This window comes from Zosterops lateralis (genome assembly GCF_965231275.1).
Source record: "Zosterops lateralis genome assembly, chromosome: 11".
NCBI classification, from domain to species: Eukaryota; Metazoa; Chordata; class Aves; order Passeriformes; family Zosteropidae; genus Zosterops; species Zosterops lateralis.
The window spans coordinates 5632965-5650700 of NC_139771.1; the positions used below are offsets into that span (position 1 = coordinate 5632965).

The following is a 17736-nucleotide window of genomic DNA, read 5'->3' on the forward strand; positions in this document are numbered from 1 at the left end:
GATCAGCTCCAGAATTTCCCCAGCACAGCCAGGTGTGCCCAACACCTTCCCCCAAGGGCAGGGAAGGGTTAAACTGAGCAGCCAGCTCCGAAGGGCTGCAATTTAAACTCGGGAATACACTGATTTTATAGTTAGGGAAATTGAAGCACAGTGGGATCGAGTGACCTACTAACATCTCCCAGTCAGGAAACAGCAGGACAAGTCCTTGAATGTGACTGTTCTGAGGTCCCTCTCCTCCACTCCTCCTTTTATTAGGTCGTGTTGCTTCCCAGGATGAAAACATGTTTGTGCAGTTCGGGAGCACAAGCTGTTTCCTTGCAGAAACATCACTGCTCTGTGCTCCCCAACTGGAGAGACACCGGATCTGAAAGCAGATTCAATTCTTCTTCTTCTTAAAAATGTAGCAAATGAGGCTGAAAAATACGAGAGGTTGCCAGTCTGCTGGTCTAGTTTAGGTATCTGGGTTGTGATTAGGAAAATGTTGGAGATCTGCTGCTGCTGCTTTCCAGTGCCATTCCTCTGATTGGATAACTTCACTGGAAAGGAGGTCTTGGTCCCCAAGATCCTGAAAGAGGAATTAAAATTATCTTCCTCTGTTTCCTGCCATTAATTATCTCATAAGGACCTTGAAATGTGCTTGTGATGTCTATCTCCAGCATAGATGGAATTAAAATTTTCTCTGAAGAAGTCAGGTAGGCTCTTTTGCCTCTAAACATAAATTGTCAGTTGAAGTTTACTGGGGAAACAATTTTTTCAAGTTGCAGTTCGAGCTCAACAGCTAAAACCTCATTCCTTCTACGTCCTGTAAATGCTGTCTTGTTTTTTAAACTTAGCTCCAAAGAACATCTTTCTGTTTTCCATTCCATTTTTCTGCTCCATTTCCGCTCCTTGCCCCCAAGTTAAGGTGTTAAATTGTTTTTTTGCCAGAGCTAAATAACATGCTGTTGGATGCCTTAATAGGCATGAAGATGTGCTGACAAACCCTCATTTCAGATGGTGTCTTGCTTTGCAGGGCTTTGCTATTAAATTTGATGATGAAATATCTCAAAAAAGGCACCGGCCAATGTTGCAGCCATTTTGAGCTGCACGTGCTGGAAGCCGGGTTGGAAAATGTTAATATTTTCACAGTTGTGTCCAAAAAGTAATGATAATGAACCCCTCAACCCTTTAAATTCTGAGCTCAGGGTGTTCCTAGAGGTGCTGTTTACTGGCTGGCCTGTCTCTGAGGGTGGAATTGCTGTTTTTAGCTCTGGTTGGAGGGTACCTGCTGTGGGTAGCAGGTATTCCCTGGGATTGTGCTCTTGTAACTTTGGGAGCAGCGAGCAGGTGTCAACCTTGAACCATGGAACCCCTGGCCCTGTCTCAGCAGTGCTGGGGCTCAGGCTTGGGCCATTTCTGAAGAATTTTCACTTGGGAGCTTTGAATGAGGGCAAACACAAGGCTGCCTGTTTATGCACACCCAGGGCAGGCTCTAGCGTGGTGCACGGATCCAAGGCTTGGGAGCTCAGCTCCCACTTCACAATTTGCATCCTCTGGGACAGAGATCAGCAATAAGGCTTGGCCTTGGCTGCAGAATGGCAGCATTGGGGTGGAGGTAGGACCAACACAACCCTGTGAGCAGGTTCCAAACAAACCTGCAAAAATCTTCCAGGCTTGTTCCATCTCCCCACGTGCTCTGATGCTTTTGAGGCCTGTGGTGAGTGAGCACTGGGAATATTCATGTGCAAAGCTGGTTGGATTTGGTGTATAATGAAATGTTCAAACTAAGGTTTTCATTCCCTTTTGAACGTTCTTTTTCTTTTTTTTTTTCCTGTTATTTTTCTCCTCTTATTCCCTTGCCTATTCTGTTAATTAAAAATAAGAATTAGAGGGGTTTTTTTTAATATATAGACCTTCTGATTCTGTCCCTGGCCTGAAGTTTCTGTAGTATGACAGAAAGTCTTTGAGAGCAGCACTCATCAAACTGGCAACAGCCAAATGTGTGGAACAAGATTTTTTTGCCGTGTTGAATTTCTGTAAGTTATTCCTCTCCTCTTTCAGGAAAGACAGTGCAAGAAAAAAGCCTTCTTTAATGTATTTTGGTACTGTGTCAATCAACCTTCTATTGCTTTTCAAATTATCTTTAAAAATTCTACCCCCCCAAAAAAAAGAAAAAAAAAAGAAAAAAAAAAAAAAAGAAAAAAAAAAAAAAAAAGAAAGTCAGTAGCCAGGTAATTGCAGATGTCTCAGTATCTTCCTGCTTTTCTGACAGAGCAGTAGAGGTCACCAACATTTATGGGTCTGGGACCTCAGCACGAGACATTTAACTCAGGCACTGCTTTGTTCAGTGCTAGGATTCAGTTTGAGCTGCACTGCAAACTCCCAACAGCTGCAGTTTGTACTGAAAACTTGTTCTGAAAAGGGGACACGTCTCTCTGCTTAATATAACCCAAAGTCACTGCATCTGGTGTCCTGGCAGGCATGTAATTGCCTGTAGCTTCCTAATGATAAAGGCAGTCTCACATGAGAAAATTCTGCATTGATCCTAGCCCTGATTTACATTTTACTTTGTTAAGAAAAAATTGATCAGCATAGATAAAACTCCTGATCAATGATCCCAGCACTTTTTTTTTTTTTTTTTTTTTTAATAGCTTCCATTTTGGTGCAGTGCAGACTTTTGGTTTAACTGGCTGAATTGATATTCTGAGCAGCGAGTAAGGCAGGATGACAGAGCATCAGCACAGCTACTCCTATTATTGCTCAGGGAGGTGTGCTCCTGCCCATCCTGGCCAAGGCACAGGCAAAGCCATGAGCCACTGCTGTCCTAGGATGCTACAGAGCACATCCCAACTTTTATCTGTGCTGTTTTACACATTCTTCGCCAAAAAAAACCCAGAGTTATTTTCCCGTGTTCAGTCACTCTCAGGATGAAATGGTTTGAGGTAGGAAATTTGAAGTTGTAGTTTGGACGTGGTACATGTACTGATCACAGTTTCCTTTGAAAAAATAAACCATTACACAGAAAATGTTCTGCTTTTCAAAGGACTGATGTCTCTGTCTTGTTTTTGGTGTTTGGGTTTGCTTTGCACTGCCATAACATGGCATTCCATTGGAAAAGCCTTTTACACTTCTGAATCCTCTGTGTGCTAATAATTCAAAATAGCAGATACACAATAGCTCGGGATGGATGGGGAGAAGCTGTAGGTAGAGCACAGCGATTCCCCAAAGTGCAGGGCTGTGAGGAAGAGGCAGAGAAGGGCAGAGAGCTGCTCTGGCATGTGTGTGTGGTTTTACAGCACATGCTGATGTGACCACATCAGATTAAACGAGGATATTTCGCTGTTCTCCTGTACGGTTTAGGATTTCTGGCAGGCATGGCAGGGACACAAACACAACACAAACCCCACAGCGCTGCAGGGCTGCCTTTTTTTTTTTTTTTTTTTTTTTTTTTTTTTTTTTTTTTTTTTTTTTTTTTTTTTCCCCTATTTTTCTTAGAATCCCCATTGTTCTTACATAAACAGAAAGAGCAGGGGAGGGCGGGCGAGCGAGCCGGCTCTTTTGCAGAGGGTGATTATGAAGTAATTTGCAGCACGGCCACGCCGCCGAGCCGGGCTCTGTCACCGGCGGGCACAGCCCGAGCATCGCCGGGCACTGCGGGCTCATCCTGCGCCTGCTCGGGGGTGCCGGGGATGCGCCGCTCCCCGCGCCCCCTTTTCCTCCACGGCCTTTCATCCCCCCCTCCCCTCCTCCTTTTCCTCCTCCAGCGACAGTGCTAGGACTTGACAGCCCTTGTCCTTGAAGGTTTCTCCTGTTTCTCAGTAAGTGGCATATTCCTGGTCGCTTGCCATCTTCCGTTTTTGTCATTATCCCAGGGGGAAGCATTAAAAAAAAATAATAAAAAATATCGCAAACAACAAACATGGTGGTTCAGTCCTATTCCCCCCCCTCCCCCCCTTATATTATTATTATTATTATTATTATTTTCGGTTGCTTCCCCTCTTCTCCCAGCCCAAGGCCGCCGTGCGCGGCGGTGTCCCGGCGGTGTCCCCGCGGTGGCGGTGGCGGTGGCGGTGGCGGTGGCGGTGCGGGCGGTGTCCCCGCGGTGGCGGTGGCGGTGCGGGGATGCTGCTGCCGCTGCCGCTGCGGGCGCCGCCGCCTCCCCGGCGCTGTTGGGGCGGTGGTACGGTCTGCACGCTCCGCAGAGCGGCTGCCCGCGCCCATGCCGAGCCCCGCCGAGCCCTCCGCCCGCTAGCCGGGAGCAGCTCGCTGCTCTGCCGGGGAGGATGTCTTAGCCCAAGTAAGTAAGCGACATCCGCAGCGTGAGAGCTAGCATGGTGGTGATGATAACGATAATAATAAAAAAAAAGCGAAAAGGAAGAAAAAAAATAATCCCCCCCCCCCCGCACTTTTCCGTTCTGAGCTGGTTTGTTTGGCGTTTCGCTGCCCGGGGAAGGTGGGATGCTGTGGGGACCGGGGCTCAGTGATGCATTAGGGTTTGGTTCGCGCCCTGGGAATCTCTGCAAAGGTAACGCTGCGACTCGTGCGGATTGTTCCGTAAGGTCAAAGAGGAGCTGCAGCGCTAAAAGGCTCGCTTGCATCAGAAAGCGTTTTGCTGGGCTTCGGTAGGTTGAGAATTCGGCACGAGCTTGTTGTTTTCGAAACGTATGGGCTTGATTTTGATTAAATCAGTTCTTTAGTGATGAGGAAAACACGTGGATGGGATTTTGCCTTTATCACTGCTGGTAAGAATCGGATGTGCCTTTTTTTTTTTTTTCTTGCAGAAGCTCACATTTCACTAAAATGCGAGCGGTACACTTTGACTGTTGTATTTTTCTAACTTTAATGTTCTCTTACCATAGGCAAAGCTATTTCTTGTTAGGAAAAGCTGTAATCCTCAGCTGGGTTCCTTTATAGAGCTGTTTATAGTTTTTCGGTGCGTTTGTTTGAAAGTAAAGGGCACGCAGGTTAAAAACCCCAAACATCGCCTTTGTATTGAGATGGACTAGAAAATAATGAGGAAGAAACCGGGAATTTTCTGTAACTCCTTTTAACCATGCGTGATGTTTCCTGTGGGAAGACAGGAAAAAGGCTTTCCTGAGGTGTATGATAAAATAATTAAGAATTCTGACAGATAGACTTCATTTTCTATTTATTTATTTATTTTATCGAAAGAAGAATCAGCTCCGAGCTCACCGAGTGCTGCATTTTGGCTGCTCATGAGGCATCCAACGCCTTTAAGAGAAACCATAAGATTACGGGAGTCATTTCCGATTATGTAAAGGGAGATTTCTGTGCGTTTGATCCGCGCCTGCGGCGCTGGCAGCTCCCTGTGCCCCGAGCTCTGCTCTGCCCCAGCCTCCCAAATCCCTGACTGCAGCTCGTCCTATCCGAGCCGGGGCGCTTTCCCTGAGCATCTCCCGGGGCTGCCGAGGCCATGGCTGTGGGCAGAGCCGGGGCTCTGGGGCAGCCGCGAGGGGATGCTTAGCCCGCTGCTCCCCGTCCCTGCTGCAAGGTGAGTATTGAAGCGGCTCCGAGGGAATGAATGGCTCCGCTTTTCAGGGTGAACCGCTCGGTTTTACATCCCGAGGGCTGGATGACCCCGGTCCTTTGACCCCCCCCCGATCGCTCTGTGTCGTGAGGCTGGGGAAGGATTGCGGGGATATTACACAAGTTGGGATGTTTGGAGCAGAGCTGGCACGTTTCAGGTGGGAAAATCGCACTTTTGCTGCTGGGATTTGAGGCTGATGTTAGATACCTGTGGTATGAAACTGAGAACGGGGGTTCCTTGTTAGTATTTGCTCAGAAAAGGGATTACAGATCGACTTCACAGTCCACATGTTTTTTTTACTGCTGAGATGCATTCCTGATTAGCATTTAATTTGTGAGAGGTCATCCATATGCATGACTGGCTCTTGTACCTTGCTCTGGAATAACTGTTTGACTCAGGTATCCAGCAGGTCTTTGATCACAGGCAGCTTTTACTTTGTTCCTGCTCCTCTCATTTTAATCCAAATTGCTACCTGTGAAGAAGTGGTTCAGATTCTCCCTGTAGTGCTGGTAAAATGAGTAAGTTTGTGAATAAGGCAGTAAAATAAGGCTTGTAGATAAGTTGTGTGGAGCAATGCAGCATGAAGGTTTTTCCCTTTAATTTATTTTTTTTTCCTCTGTGTGCCCTCTTTTCATCCTTTTTGTGCATCTGCCTTCATTTCTATAGAGAATTGATTTTGGCCTGCATCGATGCTAAATATACATTCATTTTCATGGAAAAGGTCAATTTTCTCCTCTCCTGCAAATCAAAACTGCATGATATTCCTCATGCTTCCTGCATATATAAAAAGGTTGCATGCATGTATATTGGAACAGCTTGGAAGAGTTTCATGCTTCCCAGCAGGATTCCAGGTTGCAGAAGACGTGGTAATGATGAACTAGGTATCATACTGTTCTTCTAAGAGCTGCCATGAAATCACTTTTGTGTTTTTTTTTTCCTTTTAAATTTCATACCATGTATCTAGGAAACTACTTGGAAATATTTTCTTTTCCCCTTTCGCCTTCGCCCAGCATTTAAAATGTACAGCTTATCTTTCCCAGTGCTGTTGGATTAGGGATGAAACATTTTTTGAATCCTACCAAATATATCTTTATATATCTTCCTATCTGAATACAGCAACTGCGAGCACACTTCCTGCTAACATGTGAAAATGTTAAAAGTGGTTTTGCTTTTTTCCCCCCTAATTTTCATCCTGCAGTTCACATTGTCAGATGCCACTTGTGCACGTAGTAATTCCTTGTTCCATTTTGGAATAAATGCACAAGTCTTGACCTTGTATCTCCCTCTCCCACTCACTGGGAGCCCATTGCACTGCAGTAGGACTCCAGCAGTGGGGCTTCTCTAAATGGACCCCACCTCCCTTAAGGAATGGAAATACTTTTACAGCTTGCACCTAAAATCATGTTCTGAAGGGAAGAGAGTGGTTCATTTGATTAACCTGGCTGGGAAACCTTGCAGAGAACCAGCTGCCTTTTGCCATTTTTTTTTTTTTTTCGTCCTGTTTTCAAGGAGACACAGCGAAGGATGTTACAGTTCCCTGGAATTTAGCAAGTACTGCTCTGATTAATGACGTTGAGATTATACATGATCTGATCAAATGTCAACCTCCCCCCCCACTAATTAAAATCACACATTTCTGATGAATTTTAACGTGCCAGTTAAAAAGGGGTTAAAAAAAAAAAAAAAAAAGAGCTAAGGATTCCAGAGGTGTTTGTGTTTAATTTAAATATTAAAAATATGATGCTAAAGCTTCAGGCAGCCCCTCTGTGGGATCCTTCCCGTGCCTGAGGCAGGCAGGGAGCGATGACTCCGCTCTGAACGGAGCCGGTGGAGCACCAGAGCTCCCTCGGTGTGCCGGGATAGCTCCGGAGCCCCCGCAGCCCCCGCAGGCCGGGCTGGCGCCGGGGCAGCCTGGCCGTGCCCGGCAGGGATGCTGCTCCACGGCATCCATCCCTCCCCGGCTCCCTGCTCGAGGTAATCGATCCTTAGTGGAGCAGTTGCATAAGAGAACAGTCTTCCTCTCTTAGGTAGGTTATGCTCTCTCTGCATGCCGGATGGTTTTCTGTGTGCCAACAGAAATGAATAAATAAAGGGTGTTGTGGAGGTTATGTAAATATATAGGCTTTAATTCCATCTGTGAAGCAATAGAGAGGGTCAATAGCATTTTATTGTAATCTTTGTTTTGAAAGTTTGGTGCCCTTTTGTAGGAAATGTAAGCATACGGTGCAGTTTTAGGAGCTGTAGGGTTTTTGGTTCAAATTTTACTTGTTTTGCTGTTGTTTTTTTGGTAAGTAACCTTGTTTTTTTGCATTAAACCCAGAGATTTGTAGTTGAAGAGAAAGAACCAATGTATAAGAGAAGGGTTGGGAAGGAGGCATATTTTAATAAATTTGAGAGGCAGTCAGCTCTGTAAAAGGCAGGACGTGTTCCCCCCAACCACTGCAGATGGTGAAATATGGAGCCTCGGAAGGGATGTGGAATTCCTGCTTGGGTACCAGAGTTGGCAGAGTTGGGAAATGGTAACCAAGTTACAAAATACTTCCCTTCTACCAGGCCAGGTATGAACAAGTTCATCCTGCTGGTAACATATTTTTTCCTTGTTTTTAAAATATTCATGGCACAGTTAAAACATCTGAGGATTGTGCACCAGGCTCTCAGAGAGCCCTAGAAAGAGTTAATGGGAAAAGCTAGAAGAGGAGCAGCAGTAAAACTGGGATTCCTATGGAAGAGTTTATGCATTTTTTTCCTTTTGTCTCCTTTGCCCACACGGTGAAGGTGAAATGGCTGGAGAAAAGCAGCTGATTTCAGAAGCACAGAGTAGTTGAGGTTGGCAAGTGCCTCTGGAGATGGTCCAGCCCAACCCCTCCTGCCCCAAGTGGAGTCACCTATGGCAGGGCTGTGTCCAGTCAGGTTTTCAGTATTCCCAAGGATGGAGGTTTCACAACCTCTCTGGGGCACCTGTGCCAGTGCTTGGCCACCCTCACAGCTTTTGACCTTTAAATGGAATTTTCTGCCCTGGCACTCTTTTGCCTCTTTGCCTCTCACTGGACATTGCTGAGAAGAGTCTGGCTCCATCTTCTCCCTTTCTGCCATCAGCTGTTTATTGGTGAGGCCCCCTGAGCCTTCTGTTCTCCAGGCTGAGCAGTCCCTGCTTTCTGAGCCTCCTACCTGCTTGTCAGGTGCTCCAGTCCTTTTCCTCACCTCCTTTGGAGGACTCTTTCCAGGAGGTCCATGTCCCTGTTGTCCTGGGAGCCCAGCCCAGGTCGGGTGGGCACTGGGATGTCCCAGCAGTGCTGGTGGGAAGGGAGGCAGCCCTGTGCTGTGAGGACACACTGCTGGCTCCTGTTCAACTTTGGGTCCAACAGGAACCCCGAGGCCTTTTCTGCAGAGCTGCTTCCCAGCCAGCTGGCCCCCAGCCTGTCCTGCCTCAGGGGCATGAGTTTGCCTTTCCCTTTTTTCAGCCATCCTGGGATTCCTCCTGGCCCGTTGCTCCCATGAGAAGCAGCTCATCCATCCGATGGCACAACCACACCTCCCTATTTGCCCAGACTGTGCCCTTGCACAGGGTGCTCTGCTCCTTCATCCCTGCCATTAATACAACACTTGGCTATTCCACCAAAAGAAATCCCTTGGAAAGGGGATGATTAGAGCTGGAACTGCAACTTCAAGATTTAGTCCAGAATTGAAGTGCTGTGTTATTAAGAAATGCCAAAAATTGGTCAATATCCCGAATACGTTTACGGTTGAGAGTGTGGAATTTGCAATATTGAATGCTCAATGCATTGCATCAGCATCCCAGGGTTTGAGGATGAAACAGGAAAAATCAGTGATTCAGATTTACTAAGAGCTTATTTTATATATTAAAGAATGAAGACTCACAGCTGATGAAGTAATTTCAATTGATAATTTCATTCGCTGCATTTCAATTAAAGTGAGTTAAAAATAAAACCATATGAAATGAATTAAAAATAAAATGAGATTTAGTCCAATCTGATTTGGATCTTGCTGAAAAATCTGTCGCACAGAATGAGGAAACAGGATAGGGAAGATGCTTATCTGTGAGATGTTGGGCAAAGAGCTATTTCTGTAGCCCTCGCCTGTCCAGTTCACTGACCTTCCCAGCTCCTGACCTCTGAAAATTACTTGGGCATTTGGAGAAAATGACACTCTTCATGCACACACTCCATCTGAGGAGATTTTTCCTTAGACAAGTGCTGTCTCAGTCTGATAAGTTGTCTTCTGTGCTTTGGTTTGGCTTGTGTTCCACGGTATAAATCCGTGTAGACTTTGAGCCGCGGTTTAGGATGAGATGCAGCATTTTAAACGGGATTTGGGATTCCTCCTCCTGCATCCCCCAGCTAAAGTCTCACATGGCAATTCCCACCACCTGTCACAGGTGAGGCAGGGAATGACAACCCACACTGGGACTGGGTGATGGAGTTTATTCAAGATCCAACAAGTTTTGGGCTGTTACCGTACCTGATCTCACACACAGGCTGTGCTGGGCACTGGCTTTTGTCTCCATGCATCTCAGAATTCCAGGGTCTCCCCTTACTTGTCTTTCCTAACTCTCCTTGGTCTTCCGTCCAATCTCCACTTTTTTTATCCTGGGTACCCTTGTTTTCTTGGAGAGCACGTCTTTTATCAGCCTTGTCTTCCTTCTGGAGCTCAAGGGGCCTTGTTTCTCCAGATCTCAGTAGAGTGGGCAGAACCCCTGCCCTGATCAGTGCCTTTGGTGGGGCTGTCTCATCCCTCTGCACTAACCCCGTGCTCCACTGTTTTTAGTCCAGCTATTCCCAAAACCTGCAGCCAACCCAGTGAGGCTGGAAGCAGCAAGGAGGAGGCTCATGCAGGAGAGTGGAGCAGCCTGGGACATCTTTGCAGCCTCACACACCTTCTGGGACCTGCTGCACTCTGCACTGGAGCCATCTGTCCCCTGGGACTGGAATGGGGGGATCTCCATCCCCCTTCCCTTGGCTGCCTCACCCTTCCAGAGGTCCTGCCAGCCACACTCTTGGCCCAGCAGCTTTCTGTGCCTCAGTGGGCCTTGAGGGAAGAGTGACACTTCCCAGAGGGCTGGTGACTCTTTGGCACTTGCACTGTTTACCTTGGGGCTGGGTGAATTGGTTGCAATGGTCGTGCTCAGCATCTCACTAACCTTGGCACCCCCCTGGGTGCTGATGAAGCACAATAAAATGCTCTGCCACCGATCTGACCTGTCTTTCACAGTGGGACACCTTGTGTCACACAGGTAATTAGAAGGGAACAGCATCCCTAACAAACTGTCCCAGTCTCCTTGGGAAATGTGCAGTCCCAAATGTCAGGAGGCAGCATTGATCTGTGTCCTCTGTGAGGCAGTTGGAGAAGAAGCTGTTGTCCTGGCTGAGGACAGCTGTTCCATTTGCACTGCAGGCTTCCCATATCCCTTCCCTCTGCTTGTATTGTAATGAACATTTCGCACGTTGTTCTAAAAATACCTCCAAATAGCGTTTGATATTAAGGGACCAGCAAAATGCAATTACAATGCAATGATGATTTCGTGGTGTTTTTTCACAATGACATGAGGTTGTCATCCTCCCTCTCCTGGTGCTTGAAGCAATACCTATTTATGAGTGGTTGAGCTAACCTGGGAAATTCCAAGAAAAATTGCAGACGGTTCCTGAGATGCAATGCAAATTGTTGCAGTACCCATGGAGGACATTTGCATTATGGTAGGACTGGTTGTCTCTGTAATGCTGTCGTGGTGATTGTTATGCAGAGAACTGCAGGATAAAATGGTAGTGCTAAATCAGCAGTGCTGAATAAGATGGCTGAAAATGCCAGGAAAACAAACTATTGGAGCAGGAGGATTACAGGAGGAATGAGATGCAAGACACCTCTCAGCTTTCTTGGGGACAAGCTCTTGGCTCTGCAGGTTACTTTTGTGGCTCTTACTGAGCATTTGGTGCCCCTTTCATCCCCACACTGCATCACTCTGCATGAAAGGCTCAGGGAGTGCCCTGCGTGTCTTGGGCTGACCTGAAGGAATGTGAGAGCACTGCCCTGATATTCCCGTTGCAGCATCAAGAACTCCCCTTCAGGGCATAGAGGTTCTGAGGTGGTTTATGGTGAGGGTTTGTGGGGAGCTGTTGTCCCCAGGGCACTGTGTTGGTGAGTTTGCACTGCTGCTGGCAGCATCTTTGGTTTATTTGATTTTAAATCTTGTTTTGGTTCATCTAAAATGGGACTGGGTATCTCTGGGTATCTCTGTCTGTCCTTTATATCCCTAAATATTAGAGATAGGTACAGAATGTGGAGGGGTTGGATTTATTTACATGCCTGGGCTGAAGGGGGAAGACAAAAAAGGGGAATTTGTATTTTTCCAGGAATATGTGGCATGACAGGAGTTTGCATGGACAGGGCCCACTGGAGCCTGTCTAAAATGAAGTGTTTGGGATATGCAGGTGGGACCTGGCTTGTCCCCAAGCTGGGGGAAGCCTGGGTGGGCCAGCTGCTGCCTGTGGCTGGCAACAGACTTGACCTTGGAGAAGGGAGAACGTGTTGAGAGAGACAATCTGTGCTCAGACTGTTAAAAAAAAAAAAAAAAAAAAAAAAAAAAAGGACTCTCTGCTGCAAAGCTTGAATTGCTGCCTATTGCTTTCCTTATCTAATGTGGCTGTTCAAATGGAGCAAGTAGAGTTAGGATGCCATTCCCTACCTTGGGATGGAGCCTCCCCTCCAGCAATGTTTACAAAATAACAGAAGAAAAGAAGCGGCAATCTGAGGAAGGCACATATAAAATCTGCAATGCAGAAATAGGATTATATATTTATCTGAGTTCTCATGTAGACAGATGATTAATACAGTACCAGCTACAGGGTTTATAGCTTGGTATATCATTAAGGTTCCCTGTAACTCTAATGTGAAAAGATAATTTATTATGTGTCCTCTTCCCTGCCCTTGTCCTCCTTTTTCTAGTTTAGAAATGCACTTGAAAGTTTTAATCTGAAGACATGATTCTGGTACCAGAACTGAGGATGGAAAGTAATGAAAAGGAAAATGGAAGACATCTGAAGTATTTTTTTTTCCTTGAACCTTTTTAAGACTTAAAATTGAGTGCATGAGGTCTTAACATACAAGCCTCATTTACATATCTGCTTTTGGACTAGGAGGGGCTCTTGAAAAATATTGCTAGGGAAGTATTTTTGGGGCTTTTCCCCCCCACTTGTTAGAGAAAACTAACGTACAAGTTCTTAATTGGGTCCAGCTTCCTTCTAAGGAGATCTTGTTCCCCTCCTTTATCTCATCTGGAACAGATGACAGCTGCAGATACAGGACATGTTTAATTTTTTAGTAACAATCAGGTAAGTAGCAGTGCTTTCTGAGCTCTAATTGCCAAACCCTCAGAGAAGAATAATTGCAATATTTAAGAATATTGCAATTATTAGAATTGGAACGAATTAGAATGCTGTGAAAGAACAAAGTTAAAGTAACTAGAAACATCCAAAGATATTCCTTTTACAGAAGGCACTTTACAGTGGGAGCCAGTCCTGGTGAGCTGAGTGCTGCTGTGGGCACTGGGAATCAAAGAGGATTAGGGATCCTCTGGAAAGCCTCTGTGCTGGATTTATCCCATGCAGTGAACTGACCCCGCTGCCTTCAGGCACAGCCTGACCCGGGGTTGTGGCACTGGCAGCAAATCAAAGTGGGGTGGCAGTGCTGGAAGTGCTCACTCTGACCCTGCAAAGTGCAAAGGTTCCTGAAGGAGAGCAGATTTCACAGGGAAGCTCGGGAAGAGTTCTGCCCCTTGCTGGATTAGGGAAGGGATAAATCCTTGCACACGGAGAAGGAAATCCATGTCTGTGTGTGCACACACACGTGCACGTATGCATCCCTGAAATCACCCAAACAGAGAGCAGTGCCTCTAAAATACTTCTTGCTCTCTGCTACACTGTGCAGTTTAATTCCATTCAAAGCTAATCTCGCAGTGGTTCCCTTGAAAACAATACCAATTTTGTGCTGCCTCCCACACACCAGATCCACTCCCTTCCTCAGTAATTCTTGTTTGACCTCACAGCTGGTTCCCCAGAAACTTTCCTCCCAGCTGCCAGATATTTCTATTCAGGGGTTACCCTGAGGAGCAGCAGCACATTTCCATGTTGGTCTGGCTTTTGTGTTTGTTCTGTAGTGAACACAGAGCCTCAAAGCTCGAGGCCTCACTTAATTCAAAATTTTGTATGGATTTGACTTTCTCTCCCATGACTCTGCTTTTTTTGCAGCACTCAAGTAAGAAAACAAGTACGGGAATGCTTGAAATAAAAATTTCTTCTTGGGAGCTGTGGAGTTCATTCCTGCAAAGGATTGAACAGACCAGGGAAAGAACCAAACATCTGTGGTGATGGCCATAAGGGCTCCATGGAGTTGTTTATAGTTCAGTTCAGGAACAGGGAGTAGATCCTACTCTTTTTGACCTCTTTGTGAGGAGAGCAGAGCAAATACAAAAACAGGGAATCTCCTCAAACCTATTACTAATATTATTATTTATTATCCCCTCAAACCACATTATTATATGACTTAAATTGATGATCCACCAGCTTCCATGGGAAAGGGCAGAAGGTGGGATATTCCTTGTGTACCCATAAGAAATAACCTTGTAAGGGAAAAATATCTAGACCAGAGGCAGCGGTCTGGAGGTTTTTTAATCCATGTGGAGGAGGATGGAAAAAATCTTGTTGTAATTAAGATATTTCTGAGGATCTCTGTTATCAGTGGCAAATTCTTCTGTCTGCAAACAGGTCTTGACCCTAGTGAGCCCCAGGGGTGTTTCTGTGGGAATTTCTGAGTGCAGCTGGAGGAGGCAGAGATGGAAGAAGGGTTTTATGGCCCAGCTCTCTGGTCCCACCCTGCAGACACCCCAGCACCCAAGGCTGGAGTAAACACATCAACAACTGGTGACAGGCAAATAAACCACTCCCAACCTGGATGTGTGATGGGAAAATCTCTTTGGTGCCTTCTCAGAACACATCCAGAGCGGCAGAGCTGCTGTCAATCTGTCCTTCATCCCCATGTCCCCAGAGCTTTGGGCAGCTTTTCCTCCCTGGAGCCTCCCCATCAGAGCCCAGCAAAGTTGATTTTTAGCATCCATCTCTCTTCCATGTATACCCAGAGGAGAGAGGGAATTTGCTGTGTCTTGGCAGCACTTTTTGAGATGATTTTGAAAATTAAGGTTGTGCTGGTTCAACCTGTGCTTGGGTTTCTCCACAGCCAATGTCTCCCTGGAAATCTTTTGTCTGGGATTTCTTGCCTGACTGTGTGGAGCAGTCTCTCCCTGCTTTTCAGACTGATGGATGTATTATTGGTTGTTGCTTGTGGATCTTCTTCGGCATCATCTGCTTTCATTAGCATTTTTGAACAAAGGAATGAATCAGAATAAATCACAACTAATAGAAATATAGGAACAGTTTATCATTTTGCAAAGCTGAGCTCTCTCCGAGGAGATTACGTATTTAAATTGAACAAATACAACTTCATAAATAAACTAAATTAAACATCATCTAATTTTACTTTTGAAGCCAAGCAATTTTAATCCATACTCCGCTTCTTGTATAAATATTTCCCAACTCCATTCTATTCTTTGAAGCATTCTTATTCATATTTAAAAACCAAAAATGTGCCAAATTGAACCACAGTTGTGTATACTGAATAAATGTAAAAGCTTGGGTGTATTACGTAATAATCTGAGAGTTGGCAGGAGGGAGTGATTGCGTTTGTGAGTGTCCAAGTAGCGTAAAAACGCTTTTGCAGAACCCAATATTTGTCTCTAAAGCTCTCTGACTGATGGCGTGCCTGAAAAACCCTTTTCATAAATCCCTTCTGGATCATTCAAAAAGGAAGCAATAGATGATTAGAAATCTATATATTTCCCCAGGGATAATTGATGTAGGAACTGTGGTGCTGCAAGCCTTGCCCAGATGGTGTCTGGATTGTGAGCAAATTCCTGCTCAGAGATGGAAGGGCTGTTTTACTGCAGAACTGATTCTTAGAACTGGGAACATTTCAAACCCCCACCCCCCAAATTGTCATTGTGTGATTGGAAATGTGCTTTATCAATCATCTTATTAGACAAGGAGAGACCTTTTTTTTTAAACAAAAAAAAGTGGTAATAAAGTGAAGAATTCTTGTTAAATGTTTCATATGATGTTCACAAAGCTGAAGTATAATTTCAGCCCACCCTGTGTTCAGTCTGAAAACCAGAATCAAAAGCCATTTTCCAGAAATAGGCTTAAATGCAGGTCTTTCTGCATGTTCATTCAATCACTACATGCAGTTTGTACAACTGACCTGTCCAATGATTTCAGGGGCTGAAAATGGTTAACAGTGCCTTTCAAAAATACTTCATTTCTAAGTAAATCAGATGTAAAATCACCAAGAATTTGGTTTTTATCTAGTGGGATAAAAGAAGATGGGACAAAACAAGAGAAGTGAAATAAATCTGCATATTTTTTTTTCCTGGTTTTAATATTGAGCCATTTATTTATGAAGTTTTTACGTAACAGAAAAAAAAAATCTTACATGTAAGATTTATTTTCATAATAAAATCACTAAAATGGATGGCTTGGGAAAAAATTCTACTTTTCCTACCACACTAAGGTTTTTCTGGGAATAGCTGAACAGAGCTTTTCCCAGTGGTTGAAGTGAGCATTTGCTGTGTGCAGCCACAATCGAGGAGAGCTTTGGGATTGCAGATTAAGGAATATTTGGGGAAGGTGTGGGGGCGAGGAGGTGATGCTTAGAGGGGTTTTTGGTGATGATGCCTTGGGCAGGCTGAGGTGAAACACAGACTGGGCAGAGCTGGAGAATAAAGTAGAGATTTATTGAAAGGCCTTTAGGATCCACCTTGGGCAGGACAAGAGCCTGGCCAGGGCTACACCCAAGGTGGACCCAAAATGGACACAAAATGGACAAAGGGTCACCAGGTCTCACACTTTTATAAGTTTTGCTCCATTTGCATCTTAGGGTTTAATTGTCCAATTCCAGCTCCAGGCTGTGAGGTCCCATCCGTCTTGTTCCTCCCTCCAGCCACCCTCGTTTGTGCTTTTGGGCCTGAAAGTTGTCCTTGGTGTGCAGCAGGAAAAGGATTTGTTTTGTGTCCCTGCTGTGTGCAGAGCTGAGTGACACTGACTGTGAGCTCAGAACTCACCCCTGGGCACCACAGAACCTGAAATAAAAGATAAAACTCCAGGCCTGGTGACAGTGGCTGTGCTGGGGCTGGCTGTGACAGGCCCCGATGGCAGAGCCCGCGGCCGTGGCTGTGCCAGGACCCTCCTGCTGTGCCCCGGGGCTGCTGTGCCAGGCACAGGCACCGAGAGCGGGGCAAGGACAGCCTGGGGCACCTGGAGTGAGCAGGGCGCCCACGGGCAGGGCCTGGCTGGCACAGGGCTGGTCCTGGGCTGTTCCTGCAGGGCCTGCCAGGGCAAGGGCAGCCACGGGCAGGGCAGGGCTGTGGGCAGCTCCCCAGGCTCTGGGACAGAATGGGGGTCTGGAATGGCTGGATTTGTTCTTTGAAATGCAGAGCAGCCAGGAGGAAGGTAGGGAAATGTGGGCTGCTGGTGTTTGTCTCTTTCTTCCGTCACAAATGTCCTCAATTCCGTCACAGCTCCTGGCTGGGGATTTTGTCCCATAGTGAAGGACAAAAATGCTCCTGTTGGTTCTGAATGCAGGCAGGTGAAAAGGCGAATAAATTGCCACTTCCCTGGTGAAATGTGCAGCCCTGGATAAAGGGAAGTTCCTGAGGGTGGTGTGAGCACTGCTGCACTAGGGCTGCTCCACGTTCTCGGGATGTCCTTGAGTAAGTTTGCAGGGATGGTGAGACGAGAGCATTAGGAGGATGCAGCAAGGAGTGGTTCAAGAGCTGCATGAAAACATTTTGCAAGTAGAATAGTCTAACACTCCTGCATCTTGGAAATATCACAGATAATCAAGTCCTTGTCCCCAAATCCTGTGCTGGTGGCAAACATGTGCTCCTCAGTCTGGGGCCAGTGGGAAAGGTCAGCTGCAATGGGAAATGTAGAAAGAGCATTAAATGAAAAGGATTTTCTGCAACCAGCACTTACTTGTTGATAATTCTTGCAAAGCAAAAATTTGGCATAATAAGTTTGGTATATTTTGGTAGTGCCCCTACCCGCAGAGAAAGGAATGTGAGAGCATAATTCAATGTAAATTGTCAAAAC

General features: G+C 45.9%; 1 protein-coding gene across 16 annotated transcripts in view; it reads left to right on the forward strand.

The window, feature by feature from the left end:
- ATP2B2 (ATPase plasma membrane Ca2+ transporting 2) overlaps positions 1 to 17736 on the forward strand; it is a 395247-nt gene that overhangs the window by 167594 nt on the left and 209917 nt on the right. For 12 of the 16 annotated variants that reach the window (XM_083869172.1, XM_083869186.1, XM_083869185.1 and 9 more), the window contains exon 1: positions 4452 to 4721. The exons of 2 other annotated variants lie outside the window; for them this stretch is intronic. The gene's annotated coding sequence lies outside the window, so the exon portion shown is untranslated. Of the gene's footprint in view, positions 1 to 3166; positions 4277 to 4451; positions 4722 to 5430; positions 5492 to 17736 lie in introns of those variants that run through there. 2 more of the 16 variants (XM_083869183.1, XM_083869184.1) reach the window with 2 other exon arrangements.